The sequence below is a fragment of the Ixodes scapularis genome, unplaced genomic scaffold, assembly GCF_016920785.2.
Source record: "Ixodes scapularis isolate PalLabHiFi unplaced genomic scaffold, ASM1692078v2 PGA_scaffold24__2_contigs__length_7659602, whole genome shotgun sequence".
NCBI lineage: Eukaryota > Metazoa > Arthropoda > Arachnida > Ixodida > Ixodidae > Ixodes > Ixodes scapularis.
The window spans coordinates 989453-1006702 of NW_024609851.1; positions in this window are offsets into that span (position 1 = coordinate 989453).

Sequence of the window (17250 nt, forward strand, 5' to 3'; positions counted from 1 at the left end):
GTCGACTCATCGCACGATGTCAGTTGCACTGCTCGTTTCTTCCCGGGGCTGGTGATGTCCTTGGCTTCAAAATAGAATTCTAAGCGTTCGAGCCACGAACTCCAGTTACCTCCGGGGTTATACTCCGGAATACGTCCGTGAATGCTGTAATCGTCCATCTTCGGGGTTCGCCTAACTTCGCTCGTCGCCAATTTCATACATTCTTCCGATAAAGACACGCGTTTATTTACAAGTTTAAACTGAAGGTCCGCCAGTGTTCATGGCGTCGGTAAGAAAGGTCTTTCTCTGAGCGCGCGATGGAAGCTCGTTTCCGACTTTCTCTTCCTCTTCGCTTAGCGATACATATCAGACGCCCTCCAGAAGAGCAATCTAGATATTGTTCAGCTACGGGGAACAGTTCAAAAGTTAGAAGAACTAGTTCACATACAACAGACTAAAATAACAGATATTGAAGATAGGGCTAGAAGAAACAACCTAATAGTGTTTGGCATTCTCGAAACTCGCAGCGAAACAGATGATGACTTGAAAACTAAGGTAATTCGAGACGTTTTTGAACAACAGCTAGGCGTGACTGTGAACACGGTCGAGCGAATTCATAGACTTGGGAAAAAAAATGAAGGTAAATGTCGCCCTGTCATCATGAAACTGTATGATTACAATGAAAAAGTTCAAGTACTCCAGAATTGCAAGAAACTGAAAGGGCCAAAGATATCGGTGTCCAATGATTATTCGCATGCTACTTTACACAAGAGACGGAATCTTTGGCAAAGTGCAAGTGAAGAAAGGTCTCGAAGATTACGTGTGAGGCTTGTACACGATAAGATGCAGATCGGTGACGAGACGTTTATTTGGAAAGATGCTGTTGGCTGTCGCGAAAAAGTCACGGATTCCCGGGGTTCACGATCGGAAAATAAATGACGATCAAAAATTGAGAAGGAAGAATGCCTTCGGCTTATTAATTTGAACGCGAGAAGCCTTGTTAATAAAGTGGACGAATTGGAGCACCTACTTTATTACATAACCCTCATATGGTTGTTGTTGCTGAAACTTGGCTGCACGACCAGATAAGTGATTCCGAGCTTCTTCCGCCATCCTACAAAATAATCAGGAAAGACAGAGGATCCCGTGGAGGTGGAGTTTCTATTATCTATAAGAATAACATAGCCTGCATCTTGATGGCCGACTGCGCTGATACTGAAAGCTTGTGGTGCAAAATGACGTTTTGTGGACATACCTATGTGATTGGTGGAGTATATAGAGCTCCTGATTCCCCAACTACGTTTCTCGGGACTATTCATGATTACCTACAGCAAAATGTGACCGATCACTACAAGATGATAATTGCTGGTGATTTTAACCTACCCAGAGTTAAATGGGATGACTTAGAACCAGGACCAACTGAAACCAACAACGGCGAACTTTTATTGGACATCGCTTTTTGTAACGATCTCGTGCAGGTGGTTCAAGAACCTACTAGAATAACTGGGTCATCTAGTTCTATACTTTACTTAATTTTTGTCTCTGAACAATGAACAAATTATGAAGTAAGCGTTGAAGACGGACTGTCAGATCACAAGATGGTATTGCTATCCTGCAAAGTCGCAACAACGTGCAGAACCGCAAAGTGCTTAACCACGCAAGTGCATAACTTTAACAGAGCCGATGACGTCAGTATTCTCGACCATTTAGAATTACAACTTTCTTCTCTAGAGGATGTGGAAGACTTAAATGAACTATGGAATCAATTTAAAAGCGTAGTTTTCTTCTGTCTGGATAGATTCGTTCTAAAAAGGGTTAGGTGCGTGGCAAGGCAACACCCGTGGGTTAAAGGAGAAATAATTCAACTCGAACGTAAGATAGCCCGCAGCAGCAAGAAAAAAACTCGTAATGCCACACTTATTCAAGAACTATCGCGTACCCTTAAATGTAAACTAAAGGACGCAAAGGAAAATAATTTTTCAGAATCCATGCTTCAATTTATGAGGTCTTCACCACAAACATTTTGGCGTCATCTCGCGCCGTCACGGGTGGGTGTGGAATATGTCACCGATAATGACCGTATCATCACTGATCCCGCCAGACTGGCAAACGTGTTTAATATTTTTTTTCAATCTGTTTTTGTAGATAGTGAAAACACGCATAAAAGCGTTGTAGAGATAAGAAGCGCGCGGCTCTCGGCTATGCCAGATCTGATTATCTCTGAGCAGGGTATTTTTTGCTTTACTACTAGAGATCGACAAAAAAAAATCACTGGGACCAGACGAAATTCCCAACACATTCTTAAAGCGTTACGCGGAGTGGGTGTCCAAGTACCTATTTGTTATTTTCAGTAAAAGTTTAGAGCGCCATCAAGTACCTCCGGACTGACTGACAGCGAGAGTCGTACCAGTGCACAAATCGGGAGATAAGCATTCAGTTAAAAATTATAGGCCAATATCGCTGACGTGTGCTTATTGTAAGATACTTGAGCATATTGTGTCTAAGGAGCTGTATAGGTTTCTTGAAGATTCAAACATATTTTTTTCTAACCAACATGGGTTTCGGAAGTCACTCTCGACTGTAACACAGCTTGCTGAAACTGTACACGACTTTGCCAAAGCTGTTAATAATAGAGGGCAAATTGATGCGATATGTTTGGATCTATCAAAGGCCTTTGATCGGGTGCCTCATTTTGAACTTATTCGTAAATTACAAAACCTAGGGGTAAATGAAAACATTGTTTTGTGGATTAAAGCCTACCTCACAAGTCGAATACAGTATGTGCAAGTAAACAAAAAGAATTCAGCTATTGTAAGTGTACCCTCCGGCGTTCCCCAGGGGTGTGTATTGGGGCTCGTATTGCTTTTCTGTTATATAAACGACATTACGGAAAAAGTAGGGCCTAATGTTACTGTTCGGTTGTTCGCAGATGACTGCTTGTTGTATACAAATGTTTCTTGTCACCATGATCAGGTACAGTTAAATTACTCTTTACAGCAAGTACAAGAATGGTGTAAGCAATGGAGAATGAAAATTAATCGTCACAAGACAGTCTTTTCTGTGATAACTAACAAAAAGAAAAACGTTCTTCCATTTGTGTACGAATTTGATAACCAACCTTTGACTAAAGTTTCTCAATTTCAATATCTGGGCGTTACAATATCGTCTGGTCTAAGCTGGAACGCACATATTGACAACATCTGCCCCGCAGCCAAAAAAAAAGCTCTGGTTCCTTAAGCGCAACCTTAAGTACGCTCCACCTGAAACAAAATTAACTGCATACAAAACGTTAATACGGCCAACTTTAGAATACGCTTCTGTTATCTGGGATCCTTTTAGAAGTTACCAAATAAGCAAATTAGAAAGGGTGCAAAAAATGTCTGCTAGGATTGTACTGTCGAAATATCGAAGAACCGAATCAGTAAATGAAATGCTTAAACAGTTAAGTCTTCCCCTCCTTTCTGATCGCCGGAAAATACCTCGTTTAAAATTCCTATTCCTGTTGCGAAATCAAATGTTTAACCTAAATACAAGTAACTATATAACGCCCCGTGTATCTAGGCATCTAAGAAGTACTCATCCATGTCAAATAAATTTAGAGAAACCAAATAATGATACCTATAAGTATTCTTTCTTTCCAAGAACTATATCAGAGTGGAATAACCTCCCCGAGGAAATAGTATTAACTGATACCCTAGCTTCTTTTGAAATATGCATTTTTAAACTGTATAATCAATACTAACGAACCTTTCCCTCTGGGACTGGATAATTTAGATTATATGTTTTTGATACTTAAATGGATTGGGACTTCCGTGACTCCATTTATTATCTGCTCATGTGTTCTTGTTTTTTTTTATCAGCCTTTGTTCGATGTTGTTTTTGCGCGCTCAGCAGCGTACGCTCTTGTAAGTTTTAGCACTGAGAAGATATTATACGTAAAAATGTTTTTGTTGTGTATTCAGTGTGATTTACCAAACTAGTGTACTCTTGTCTTTCGTGAGTTGTAGTGTTCAAAAATGTGCCTTCATATGTACATATGAAGGCACATTTTTGAACACTACAACTCACTACTTAGTGTTCTATTTTGTATATCTGTTACACTCCTGTAACAGCCCCTACGGGCTAAGAGTGTAAATAAATAAAAAAATAAATAAATAAAATTTAGCAGCACCTTTGTATGGGTCACGATTATGTAAAGTAAAAAATATTGGAATGTGATCGCTTATGTCGCAACTTATGGTTCCGGTTACTTTGACGTTGGTTGTAATATTGGTAATAAAAGGTCAATTACACTTGATGTGGATGTAGTGATTCTAGTGGGAGACGTGATAACATTGCGATACCCGTTAGAGTGTAGCGAAATATTGAGTGCCTTAGTTTGGAAAGAGTCCTCCAAGGATTAACGTTGAGGTCACCCCCTAGGACCAAAGAGTAGTTATTTGCCGATACATAGTCTAGAAAGCGGTCAAGAAAAGAAATAAATATTTCAAAATCCGCCGAAGGTGAGCGGTACATGACAGCTCTTATATTAGCCCCATATTTTAAGCTTAGGATCTCATAATCACTTGTAATTTCAGTAAAAATATCTAACAGCTCACATTTAATTGAAGATTTCACTTGAATTGAGACACCGCCGCCACGTTCATGCTTATGGTTTAAGAAGAAATGTGCGTAATCCGACAGAACGAGCATATCAGCATCCTGCTGATACCAGGTTTCCGTGAACATTATCATATCGAATGATACGTGGCACTGATTCAGAAATGATATAATAGAGTCATGTTTATTTGTTGCAGAACGCATGTTCAAGTGAAAGATATGGGTAGAATTTTGAGAGGATAAGAACTGACTCAGTTCTTCCGGCAACACAAGTTCGACGTAGCCATAAAAAAATAAAGAACAAATGGAAGAGACTGTACATGACAGCGCGGCTTAACTAACAGATTTCCCCTACGTCAGCCTCATTGTTAATCTGAACAAGTGGGGTCCTCTCTGCTTGACGAGCAAAAATCTTGCCATTTCGAACCCAGACATACTTCCAATTACATCGATGCTTTCTGGCAATCGCTTTTCCGAGAACCCGCTTTAGAGACGGGCATAGGTGTTCGTTGACAAAGACAGGGGCATCCGTGTCAAGGCCAAGATCCGAGTTCTTAATGCGCTTCTTTTTTGCCTTATCAAGGACGGCATCACGCTTGCTGCGGCTCACAAATTGGAGAATAATGTTAGATTTGGTGGCCTCCTGGGTTGGCACGCGATGACAGATCGCAATGTCACTTCTAACGATTGGCTCGTCGATTGATTCCCCTAGCCTATTGAACAGGTCGGGAAGTACTTCGTGATCGTGCTTTACAACGCCCTTGATTTCTAGGTTGGAGTTTCTTGAATATTGCTCAGCTTCTGTGAGCCGATCCTGGTAGTCGATTATACACTTTTCCATTTGGCTGATTTCTTCCGAAAGGTTTCAGTTTTCTTTCTTAAGCTCGGCATTTTCCTTTAAAACTGTGCCAAACTTGGCCTTAACGTCTTCGAACTCGAGGTTCATGAAGTTCACACTCTCTTTAAAGCAATTGATGTCAGCCTTCATTTCACGGATGTCACCTCGAATGTCTCGCTCTAGTGATACTTTGAAAGACTTCCACTCTTGTCGGAATTCTTCTTTAAAGTCACTAAATAATTTGGCCATGTCCTTCGCCATGGAACGTCACTTGACACCAACAAAACAAAACGAAAGCGCGAAAGTGAACAAGCAGTAGAATTGCAGGTCAACTGATAACAGCTGTGGCAGCAGCGACATTTATCGTTACTTAAAATTGATTTGAGAAAGGAAAAAACCAGCAAACCTGTAAGGATGATGAGTCGTGAGCGTGGCTGCTCAGTACCGTCGCTGCTGCCAAGTGTCAGGAGGAGCAGACGCGTCTCTCTTTTGTAGCGCAGGGGCGCTGGAGTCCCGTAGTTCCTACGAATGGGAATGGCAGGACGGCAGGAAGAAGAGCACAGTCACGATGATAGTGACGACGACGACGGGCTTGATGTGCAACGGAGATCGATGCAGCACCACGTTGTAGTTTCCGTCGGCCAGCAACGCAACGGGCAATCTGTAACGATGATGAGTCGTGAGCGTGGCTGCATGTCCTGCATCTAATTTTTCTATTGCCTATAAACATGTACATTTATTCCTCTGCATTTTGGCAATAAGCTTTTTCGCTAGAATACAGAACACACAAGACTGATAAGGTCAGAGCACAGAGCACGAGTGGTCGACGTCGTCGGCGTAGTGTTCTGCGCACTGGGGTGAGCGATGTAATAACAAAAGACATATAAAAAGTTTTATTTTGCATGATTTCTGTAGAATATATCTTGAGTTGCACATTCACAGGCTTCCCATAGGCCTGACACATGTCCCGTGTAGTAATACAGAAAGCTCCCCTAGCGTGTGTCATCCCTACAGCAGTCCGCACAATGTCGTACTTGTCCAATGGATTCCTAGGCTCTATCCCTACAGGCTGCGGGGTACCTACAGCAACCCACAAAATGTCTTAAATGTCCCATAAAAGCCAGGGTTCTATCTCCACAGACTCTGTGGGTTACCTAAAGAACACCCACGGGCTGTGTAGGCCGTGTGGGTTACCCAAAGGGTCCCACACAGTAACCCGCATGTCCCATAGGCCCACAGGCCTGATCCCACAGACATTTTATGACACACACACAACCCTATGGGTGCCCCATAGAGACCTCTAGGACCCCACACAAATTTTCTGCGAGTCCTCTGTGGGCAGTTGAACCAGGGTGACGAGTCGCCCTTCTCCAGTAATCCCCGACAAGGCCGACAAATGCCATTCACTAATTGTTCCACTTCTCCCCGACGGCGCTCTTGATCACCAGTGATATCTTGCAAGCAGCTCTCCGAACCTCCTTCTCTCCCGGAAAATTAATTTCAATCACACTTAACACTCGATCTTTTACGGCTCTTTTGGACGCTGGTTTTGCTGTCTCTGTGACATACCCGAGTGCATAATCTCATCTCTCAAAATGAAGACCCTGTGAAGGAACTATTTCCTCCGAACGGCTCCGAATAATAAAATTCCAATTTATGTACTTTTTATGGCTACCATTGTAATTTAAGTCATCATTTACGTCGTGAAGTTTATAGTCTTAACTAAGTATGCATATGACATCATACATGGTTGTGACTTCCTACAAGAGCACCAAGCAATATTAAACTACCCATACCCAAACGTATCACACCCCAAACAAATCCTACATTGCTATTATCCCACAATAAGATGGTGTGAAAATATCTACAACTGATGTTGCGGAACTATTACCCAACAGCAATATTAAATGTCGAATACTGAAATATTGAATATCTGAATATTGCTTTAAATATTATTTAATATTTGAAGCAATTTTATCACCAGGTTTCTCCGGAGACATTCTTCTCAAAATTCGCAAAGAACCTCGTTTACAGAAAGAAATAAGTTTGCCATACAGTCTCCCCACTATTAGGTATGGACACGCAACACTTGCCGCATCTACCATGACTAATTACTGGGTACTTCTACCCGAAGGATTATCTCTCGCTCGTGGCTAACCTTTCAAGCATTCAAGTACCTGAACATTGCAGCTATAATTTCTTTTTTTTTTCGATTGCTTGCCGTTTGCTAAAAAGGGGCCGCGAACCTCGTCAAGCCGACATATCTTGGCTTTTTATTCGTGCCTCCAGCGCCTGTATTAGCGTACAGCCGCATATATAAAATGGTTGATTGATTGATTCATTGAACACCCAAGAAAGTCACCTAGAAAACTTCCAACAATGGTACCATCCACATAACTACGGCGCACCATTGAGGATGCCTTGCCCACATTACGAAAGCAGCAACTGTTCACACTGCTAAACCAATATTGATTACATTTGACACGCCATCATCCTCTCTCGAAAAATCAAGGCTTTTCAAAAATAGAATCAAAACGGCTTCCTCAACGCCCGTTTCGACACCGAACATATCGAGTCTCACTGTCTGAGCGCAAGATAATACAGGAACACGTCAACACACATGCTTTTAGAAAGAGCTTTTGACATTGCACTAGCTTTTGGTCCTCCTCCGTGGTCCTGGTACAAAACAAAGGGTTACTTCTCTTCTCTGCTGACTACCGACACAAGAACAAGATTACATGAAAGATGTGTACCTACAGTCACTTATTGATGACGCTCTCAATAGTGTACGAGAGTCCTCCTATATTTCGTCCCTCGATTTTTGCTCAGGTTATTTCCAGATTCCTATGGCCGAAAAAGACAAACAAAATAGCCTTTTCAACACAGGATGGGCTTTGCGAATTAAATGGCATGTCTTTCGGCCTTTCTAACGTGGCGGCTACCTTCGAGCACACCATTGACAGTGTTCCTTGTGGCATGAAGAGGACATGTGTCTACTATCTAGATGGCATTACATTATTCTCCGCGACCTTTAAAGACATCGAACTCGCCTATCCCAAGTGGTCTTCTAGCTCACCGACGCTGGTTTACAGCTGTAAACAAAAAAAATACCATTTCGCTGCAAGAAAACTAATGTCCTCGTCCACATAGTTTTTGAAGGGGGTGTAAGCCCTAAACCTGAAATGCATCGTGCGGTCCTAAACTTCCTATGTCCCACAGACATCAAGCAGCTATGCAGCTTCCTGTGGCTCTGTACTTAGTTTCGCCGCTTTGTCCAAAAATTTGCAAAAATTGCTGCGACCCTTCAAGAAATTCTGCAGCAAGACGTCCCCTTTTTGTAGAACCCACTTTGAGGACGGGCATTCTTTTTCTCTGCAGCAGTAACTCATTACTCCTCTCATCCTATCTCACTACAATGTCGCCGACGTTACAGGCATCCACACCGACGCTAGGGTTCATGGCCTAGGCGCCGTTTTAATGAAGCGTCAAAATACATCCTCCGCAAGAGAAGTCGTTGCTTCCGCCAGTAGCACATTAACAAAATAATCTAACTAATGTAGAACAGAACGAGAATGTCTGGCCGTTGTATGGGTCATTGCCAAGTTTCGGTCATGCCTTTACGGTCACCACTTCCAAGTAATCCCAGATCAACATGCACTCAGCTGGCTTTCATTCATTAAAACATGTCCGTCCGCCTTGATCGACGGATCCTCCGACTCCAGAAGTGCGATTTTAGAATCATACATGGATCAAGACAAACACACAACGACGTTGACGGGCCTTTGCGATGTTTCTTGTACCCAACGACTTCAATAAAGCTATGGCTTCTACTCAACAGCCAAATATGCTCTCGCTAAACTTTCATCTAACTTCTTTCTTTTCTCCCAGCACTCTGACCTAGGGCACAATAGATTATTCTCCGTCTGAATGAAACTCAGATCTCCAATAATTGCCGCCTCATCAGACAAACCTAACATTTCAAAATGGCGGATATTTCTACATACACAACTATCTCCCCGACGGTCAGCGATGACTTCTTGCGGTTCCTTCCCAGTTTCGTCGTGACATCCTGCGACCCCTTCACGACGATCTCACTTCAAGGTTACGTTCGACTCTTAAAGACATCCGTTAGAACACGTGATCAATTTTATTGGCACGGTATGTACCGCAGCATTTGTAAATATGTCCGGTCATGCAACAATGTTAACGACGAAAGCGACCCACAGCCAATTGCAACGGGACTCTTCACTCAATCACATCACCACGACAACCATTAGAAGTCGTTGGCGTCGACCTTCTAGTACCACTACCAGCCTCTGCCGCTGGAAATCGATAAACTTTCGTAACCATTGATCACGCTACTGACTATGTCTAAACCGCAGCCCTTCCAGTATGCAACTATGAACACTGTTGCACCTTTCTTCTTGCTCAATAATATTCTGCGCCGCGGAACACCTGACGTTCTTATCAGCGATGATTGTCGTTATTTTCAGTAAGCAACGTTAAAAAACTGCTTTCTAGCTTTGACATCAATCATTTCATAACATCCCCAAATCATTCTCAAACGAACCGCCTCAATGAACGCTTTATTCACCCCCTCACGCAGATGCTATCCACGTACGTGAACAGCGACCATTCCAACTGGAACAGAAAACTTCATTATGTCACATTTCCACACAACACGGCCATTCAATCAGTAACAAGGTTTTCTTCTTTTCATCTTTTTTGTGGTCATGAAGCCTCGTCTATGATAAATACGATCTGCCCTACTCTACGGTCTATCCTCATGACGAAGTTGTCGCATAACCGAACAGCATCGAAGTCTCCCGACAAATTGCCCACGTTGAAACACTGGCTCATCAACAGTCATCCAAGACATTTATATGGTTCTACGACGAGCGCCATCAAGATCTACCTTATTTACCTGGTAATCTTGTCCTCATTCACTTCCCACTACGCAAAGTAGGACGTTACGAGAAATCCCTTCCAAAATTCCAAGAAGCGTATCGGATCTATGCCAAAAATCTCTCGTTAATTAATTCCTGGAGCCCGAAACTACTACTTTTGATCGACGGGCCAAGGGCCGTCACATCGTATTTGCATGTTAAGTGAACCAAACCTTACTATCGCCACACTTTCCGTTGCTGACTTCGAGTCGCTGGGACGGAGTTCACATTAAGGTAAGTTAACGAATAGCTTTACAATATTGGCAGAACAATCAGTCAATTTTGCGTGACATTCGGTAATAGAAAGACAAGTGATGTATTTTTTTTTAATTGTGATTTTGAAACAAGATTGCTTGAATTCTTTAAGAGCTAGAAAAAGCCATATAGTGATATTATTTCGACTAATTCAAACATTAATTTCTTTTAATGAGTCGTATTTCGTTGAATAAGCTTTTCCCCTTTTTTCGCAAAAAGGAAACTTACCATTACCCTACCTTGGTTTGGTAGCCGCTGGCGCTGGAACTTGATTTCATCGCAGGTAGCAGTCGTACAGCGACTCTTTATGACTTGCAGCAACCCTGGGACAGTTCGGTTATCCCGTGTGTGTTTAACCGTTCAGCGGTCTCGGCGGCGCCCACGATCTTTGGCCAGTCGCGTCAGAGAGATGCGATCAATTGGCAGTGGTGTGCCCCAGAACGAGCAAGTTGGCGATGGTTCTGTCCTCCCCAACGGTGTATGGCTTTGCAGCGCCGACTCGCTTTCTCACTAGGACAGTTAATGGCTTCGCCCGTCCTCCTTCCCCCCTCCGTTCACCGCCCCCTACCAGCAGCATCAATACCCACAGAAGTCACCTGGCCAACTAAGCACTCCCTGTAACGCCGACACACATTCAAAGGGGAGCTTATCACAACCTCGGCAACGCCCAAACGGCTGCTTGAAGACGTAGTACGTAGTAGGTGCGGCAGCCTGTTTTCAAACCGAAGCTCGCGGAATGCGTCCACGACGAAGACGACAGACGGCCTTATCAACAGCCGCAGACGCTCGAACCATGATCAACGAATACCGCCGTGATAGAAGTGGTGGAAGGATAATACGGCGTCCAGGATCCCTCGCAGACGTAGAAGTAAAAATGGCAGACGAAGATCGAGTGTGAGAGACAACGAGAGCAAGCAAGGACTACCGATATTAACGAAAGAACTGATAGCTGATAGCGAGCACGCTGTCAGCTGTAGTGGCGGGGAGCGGGAGGCTCGTCTTACGAATTGGCTTATAACGACGTTACGTTGGCTAATGGATTTCGCCCCACGGTTAGCCTCATGGTTGCTACAAAACATAGTTTTCGTAAAAAAAAAAAATTAAAACTAGATATCGTCTGGCACGCCCAATTTTGAATGTCATTTTAAAATCTGAGTCATTTGGCGCAAGTGCAATTTTAGCTGCCGTCTGACAGGGTTATCAGGGGTCTTAGGGGAGAGGCAAACTTTACCTCCGGCCCTCAAGGTCACTCACTATACGTCGTCTCATCCTACGATGAACTAAAGCCCAAACGCACTGACCACCAGATCCAATCACGTTTCACGCTAAACTATGACATGCTGAACATTGATTAGGGGGACGAATAATGCTACGAATCAAAAGCGCTGCATCATTTTTATAGCTTCGGCACTGCAAAGAACCTGCATTTTGTGGCTTTCTTTGCAATCTAAAATTGATCAGTCACCCAGTGCTGTTTTATTCAAACCATTGTCCACCCATTCCCATCAGTAATCCGAGACGCGGGCACCGATACGTGTATCAAAGCAAAAAAACAAATTGGGTTATGGGGATATTTATACAGCGCGTAGTTGGTCAGCCATTTAAAGTTGCGACAAGTCACTCGCTGTAGATAAGCAATTTAGCCAGTGTAGTATGACTGCTAGCCAGGGGTCTTTAACATGCACCAAGCAGTAGTGATACACGACCGCACATCGGTATGATGCTCATCCAGATCGAAACGGACAGGGGTGGGGCTCCAACCCAGGATCCCTGGGTTCTGCAGCGCGAGCTTTTGCTCCACGCGCGTTGACGTGCATCGAAGCTAAATACCACGAAGCAATTTTTTAGTTGCTCGTGATTGGATTTGGCGGTCCGTAGCTCTTGCCTTTAGTCCATCGTAGGGTGAGACGGAGTATAGCATGCTCGCGTCCGTAGCTGGGCACACGCTCTAGCAAGCCCCAGCGAGCTCCGGGTAAGGAGTCGGGCACCAATCCGAGCGTGTTCAGCAACACGCCCAGATTGGTGAACAGGAACCTGTACAAGAACCATAACATTTCTGGTGTTTCTCTCTGTCCATGGAAGACCTGGCACATTGATACTTTAGACCCATGTTGTTGTAAAAAAACTATCTCCAAACTCCGGTCTAAAGAAATGCTTTTCGTGCAAGGCTCGTCAAAATATGAGGCGCTGGAGAAATGCAGCATTCTGCGTTAAGTCCTTATTTAGAACTCTTTTTGTTTGCCTTCCGCCCATTAAAAAGCATGCGGGAAGGGCCTTAGAACGCACTTGGTATCGTTGCGCCGCAGCGTTCTTCCGCAACATTAAATTCGTCTGCTTTCCTCTCTGTCACCATGGCAAAGAACGCGGAATGAATAGAAGCACGCGCGGTACCGCCGCGGGAAGCTAGCAGCAGCTGACGCCATTTTACGAACGCCGTCTGCTAGCCAAAGCCGAACGCGGTGTGTCAGATCAACCGCCTCCGCCGGTGCGCCGCTAGCAAAGACGACGAAGCTGACACGCCGACGGCGATCGAGCAAGCAACAACACCGTGGCGCGACTGCAACGGCGGCATTTATTCGGATCAAAGGCCGCCTTCGCCGGTACGCCGCTAGCAAAGACGACGAAGCTGAGGCACGCCGACGCCGAATGGGGGAGAAACAGCACCGTGGGACGACTGCAACTGCGGCATTTATTTGGGTGAAAGGCGCGAAATAAGCAAGAACAATTTTTATTTGAATCATAACACTCGATATCCAAGTTGGTGACCACATACCTTTGCAGGGTCTTTCCTGTGAACGTTTTACAGAGACACGGGGTGCCGCATTCAAAACACAGCTCCGTTTGCAAAATATGGGGCCCTGAAAAGGGCCGTTTAGGCAGCTACCAGAACCGATAACTGACGTTACGAGCACTTGACGAGCGGTTAGCGCATAAGTCGTCTTCATGCATGCAAGCGGGTGACGGGCTCAGCGCAGCGGATCACTCGAAGTCACCGGGGCCGTCAGAATCCTTGCCCTGTTTGCGTCGGGGCTCTAGATTTTGGCGGCCGCGACGACGAACGACTGGAATCTATCAGTGTTTTCGCGCGCCTTGTCTCTCCTACAAAATATGAACATTGCAAGGTGACCAGTGAAATGGTGGCTCTTGCGCCGTCCAGATGGAAGAGAGTTTTTGACGTGGGCCCACGTGCAATCCACAGTATTGGTGTGCGCACCAGTGTTCGCGTCGACAAAGTGCAGCTTGTGGTTGACGGTGAGATGCGTGAAGCGAGCGTTATCTGCAAGCTTGCGATAGCCAGCCCAACACTCATTGATTATTCTTGTTCCAGGGCGGACCCACTCGGCTATTAGCCCTTGCACGGTTTTAGCGTCACGGGTCTCCACGGGAACAAGAAAGCAGCACCCGCTGCAACGCGCCACACAGCCGGAAACCCACTGGCCTGGCCCTAAATACCCGCGATGGTACTTGTGCCGACCGAACATACACTCATCTAGATCTACAGTCACGCCTTCGCCACCAATCATGTCTGAATGCTTAAAGACGGCATTCACCACAACCTCCCGACAAAAGCTCGCCCAATGGACCTTTTGTAGAAACATCAGTTCGAGAGTAAATGATTCTAGTACCATCCCTCTCTTTCTTCTGGCAGAGTAGAGAGGGAAGTTGTTTTTTTTGTTTTTTTTGTGAGTCGACTTCGGGGCAGACGACGACGCAGGATGTGGACAAAGGCGAGGTTAGGGGAACCGTATCTCGTCCATAGCGCCTGAATGGGGGAGCAAGATGTGGCTGACACTTTTGGTGTCAGACGGGGGGGGGGGGGGGGGGGGGAGGACAGGCCTTGCGCGCGCGTTGTTTTCTGGCCGCTTAGTCTTGAACTCAGTCGCGTGTCTAGGTGGCAGCACATATTCGCCAATAGGTCCATTAGTTATTGTCTTACTTGCGATATCAGCCTCCCGCTGAATGACGGCGCACGGTAGGTTCTGGCATCTGGAGGATGATTTTCATGAGTTGGAGAAGCGTCAGGTGCGATCCTTCGAAAAAGGAACTGCTCCGTACCGAGACCTCGCCCCGGCACTGAACTTTGACCGGCTTCCTCTTGGGCACCTCACGAGTCATCTACACAGCCCCCCCCCCCCCCCCCCCCCCCCGTGTAGCCATCCGCAGATCTAGCGCGGACTTGCAGCTTGTCATCGCAGCTTCGCACACTGGTCACGCACGAAAACCCAGGAGCCAGGAGCAGGCCCATGCGGTGAAGAAAATTAATTGCTTCAAGAGGGTCTTTCATGGAGCCATGAAGACGGCACAAGTTGAACGCCATGGCACTGCGACGCTCGCCTCTGGAAGAATAAAGCGCCGAGGGAAAACTGCACACTTCTTTACATTTATTATTTTTTATTTCACCCGCCATTTTATACCTCGTGACACAATTCTGACAAACTCATTGGTTGATCGGTCGGACCACACCATCACGTGACAAAACAAACACCAAACGTATCTCCACAGACTGCATCGTCACAGGGAAGGGAGCAGTCGAAACCAACAAGATAAAGTAACAAAGTGAATAAAAAAAAAAAAAGGGAGCCGTTGGAGTTTCGGGCGGCGTCTTCTTTGATGAGAGGTTCTGCTCTGGGTGCTCGGAATATTCCCTTTCTTATTCTTTTTTTTTACTCTACAGGGCGCCACGATCCTTATTTGAAGCTGATTTGTTAAATTAATAACAAACAACGCGTTGGAACGGAGGAGGTAGAGAGCCTTGGCGTCAGAATTTGACGTGGTAGAAAGGAAAAGAAAATAACGAATGCACAATACACACCGTATGCAAAGACCGTTATACTCCACAGTGTCCACACTCGGCGAGGCCTTATGACGCCACCGACGACCGTTAGGCTATTTATTTTGTTTCTTTAGATTTCTTAGTGACGACTACTCCACTGTACCTCAGAGTCTCCAGCGGAGATCCGGCAGTTTTTAATAATTATTATTTTTGTCGTTTGAAGGGCACTCTTCGTATGCTGCTCCGTTCCTGACGCCATAAAAATATGGGGCGGAAAGTTTAGTTCATGGTCGGATTGGTTTGGGGATACAATTAGTCGAATAAAATTAGTCCAATAATTGATTATTACGATTATTTAGCTTCAATATTAGCATCTTTTGTGTGCATGCGTGAAATACAGAACCCAACGAGAAGACACGAGAACAACGCTGCAACTGCTGGACCATAGACCACTTTTGAGAAAATGCGCCGCAAGACAGGGAGGGAGTAAGGGGGACAACAAGTAGACAATTTAATGTCACCAAACTTTTAGGCGGGGAACACTTGGCGGTATCAGTGTATCGTTTTGAAAGCGATAGAAAAACACGTCGGGGACACTGCACTTCTGAATTAACTTTCAGTGCGTGCGCGTGTAATGTGACTGTATGCCATTCTTTCTTTTTAGATTGTAGGCGCGAAAAATCCACACAGACTACAGCCTGAGTAATGCAGAGACTGCCCGTTTCGATCTGGATGAGCATCGTACCGGCGTGCGGTCGTGTATCACTACTGCGTGGTGCACGTTAAAGACCCCAGGCTAGCGGCTGTACCGCACTGGCTAAATTGCTCATCTACAGCTGGGAGACTCGTCGCCCCTGTGAGGCAGACCAAGTTCTAGGCTGTATAAACACACACACAACCCAAATTTTTTTTTTTTAATGCAGAGTTGTTATTCAGGCCCCAGCCAGTATGCATTTTTCGCGCCTATTATCTAAACAGAAAGAATATTTTTATGGCGTCAGGAACGAAGCAGCATAGAAAGAGTGCTCTTCAAACGACAATAATAATAATTATTAAACACTGCCGGATCTCTGCTTGAGACTTCGAGGCACAGTAGACTAGTCGTCACGATATAAAATTTAAAGAAACAAAATAAATAGCCTAACGGTCGTCGGCGGTGTCATAAGGCCTCGCTAAGCTCGGAGTATAACGGTCTTGGCATACGGTATGTATTGTGCATTCGTTATTTTCTTTTCTTTCCTACCATGTCGAATTCTGACGCCACGACTCTCTACCTCCTCGGTTCCAACGCGTTGTTTGTTATTAATTTAACAAATCAGCTTTAAATAAGGGTTGTGGCACCCTGTAGAGTAAAAAATAAAACAAAAAAAGAATATTCCGAGCAGCCAGAGCAGCACGGCTGCTCTGGCCGCTCTGGCTAGAGCGGCTCCTCTCATCAAAAAAGACGCCGTCCGAAACTCCGACGGCTCCCTTCTTATTTTTTATTTTTATTCACTTTTTGACTTCATTTTCTTGTTGGGTTCGACCGCTCCCTTCTCTGTGACGATGCCGTCTGTGGACATACGTTTGGCATTCGTTTTTTCACGCGATGGTGTGGTCCAACCGATCAACCAATGAGCTTGTTAGAATTGTGACACGAGGTATAAAATGGCCGATGAAATAAAAATAATAAATACAAAGAAGCGCGCAGTTCTCCCTCGGCGCTTTATTCTTCCAGAGGCGAGCATCGCAGTGCCATGGCGTTCGACTGGTGCCATCTTCATGGCGCCATGAAAGACCCTCTTGAAGCAATTAATTTGCTTCAGCGCATGGGCCTGCTCCTGGCTCCTGGGTTTTCGTGCGTGTCCAGAGTGCGAAGC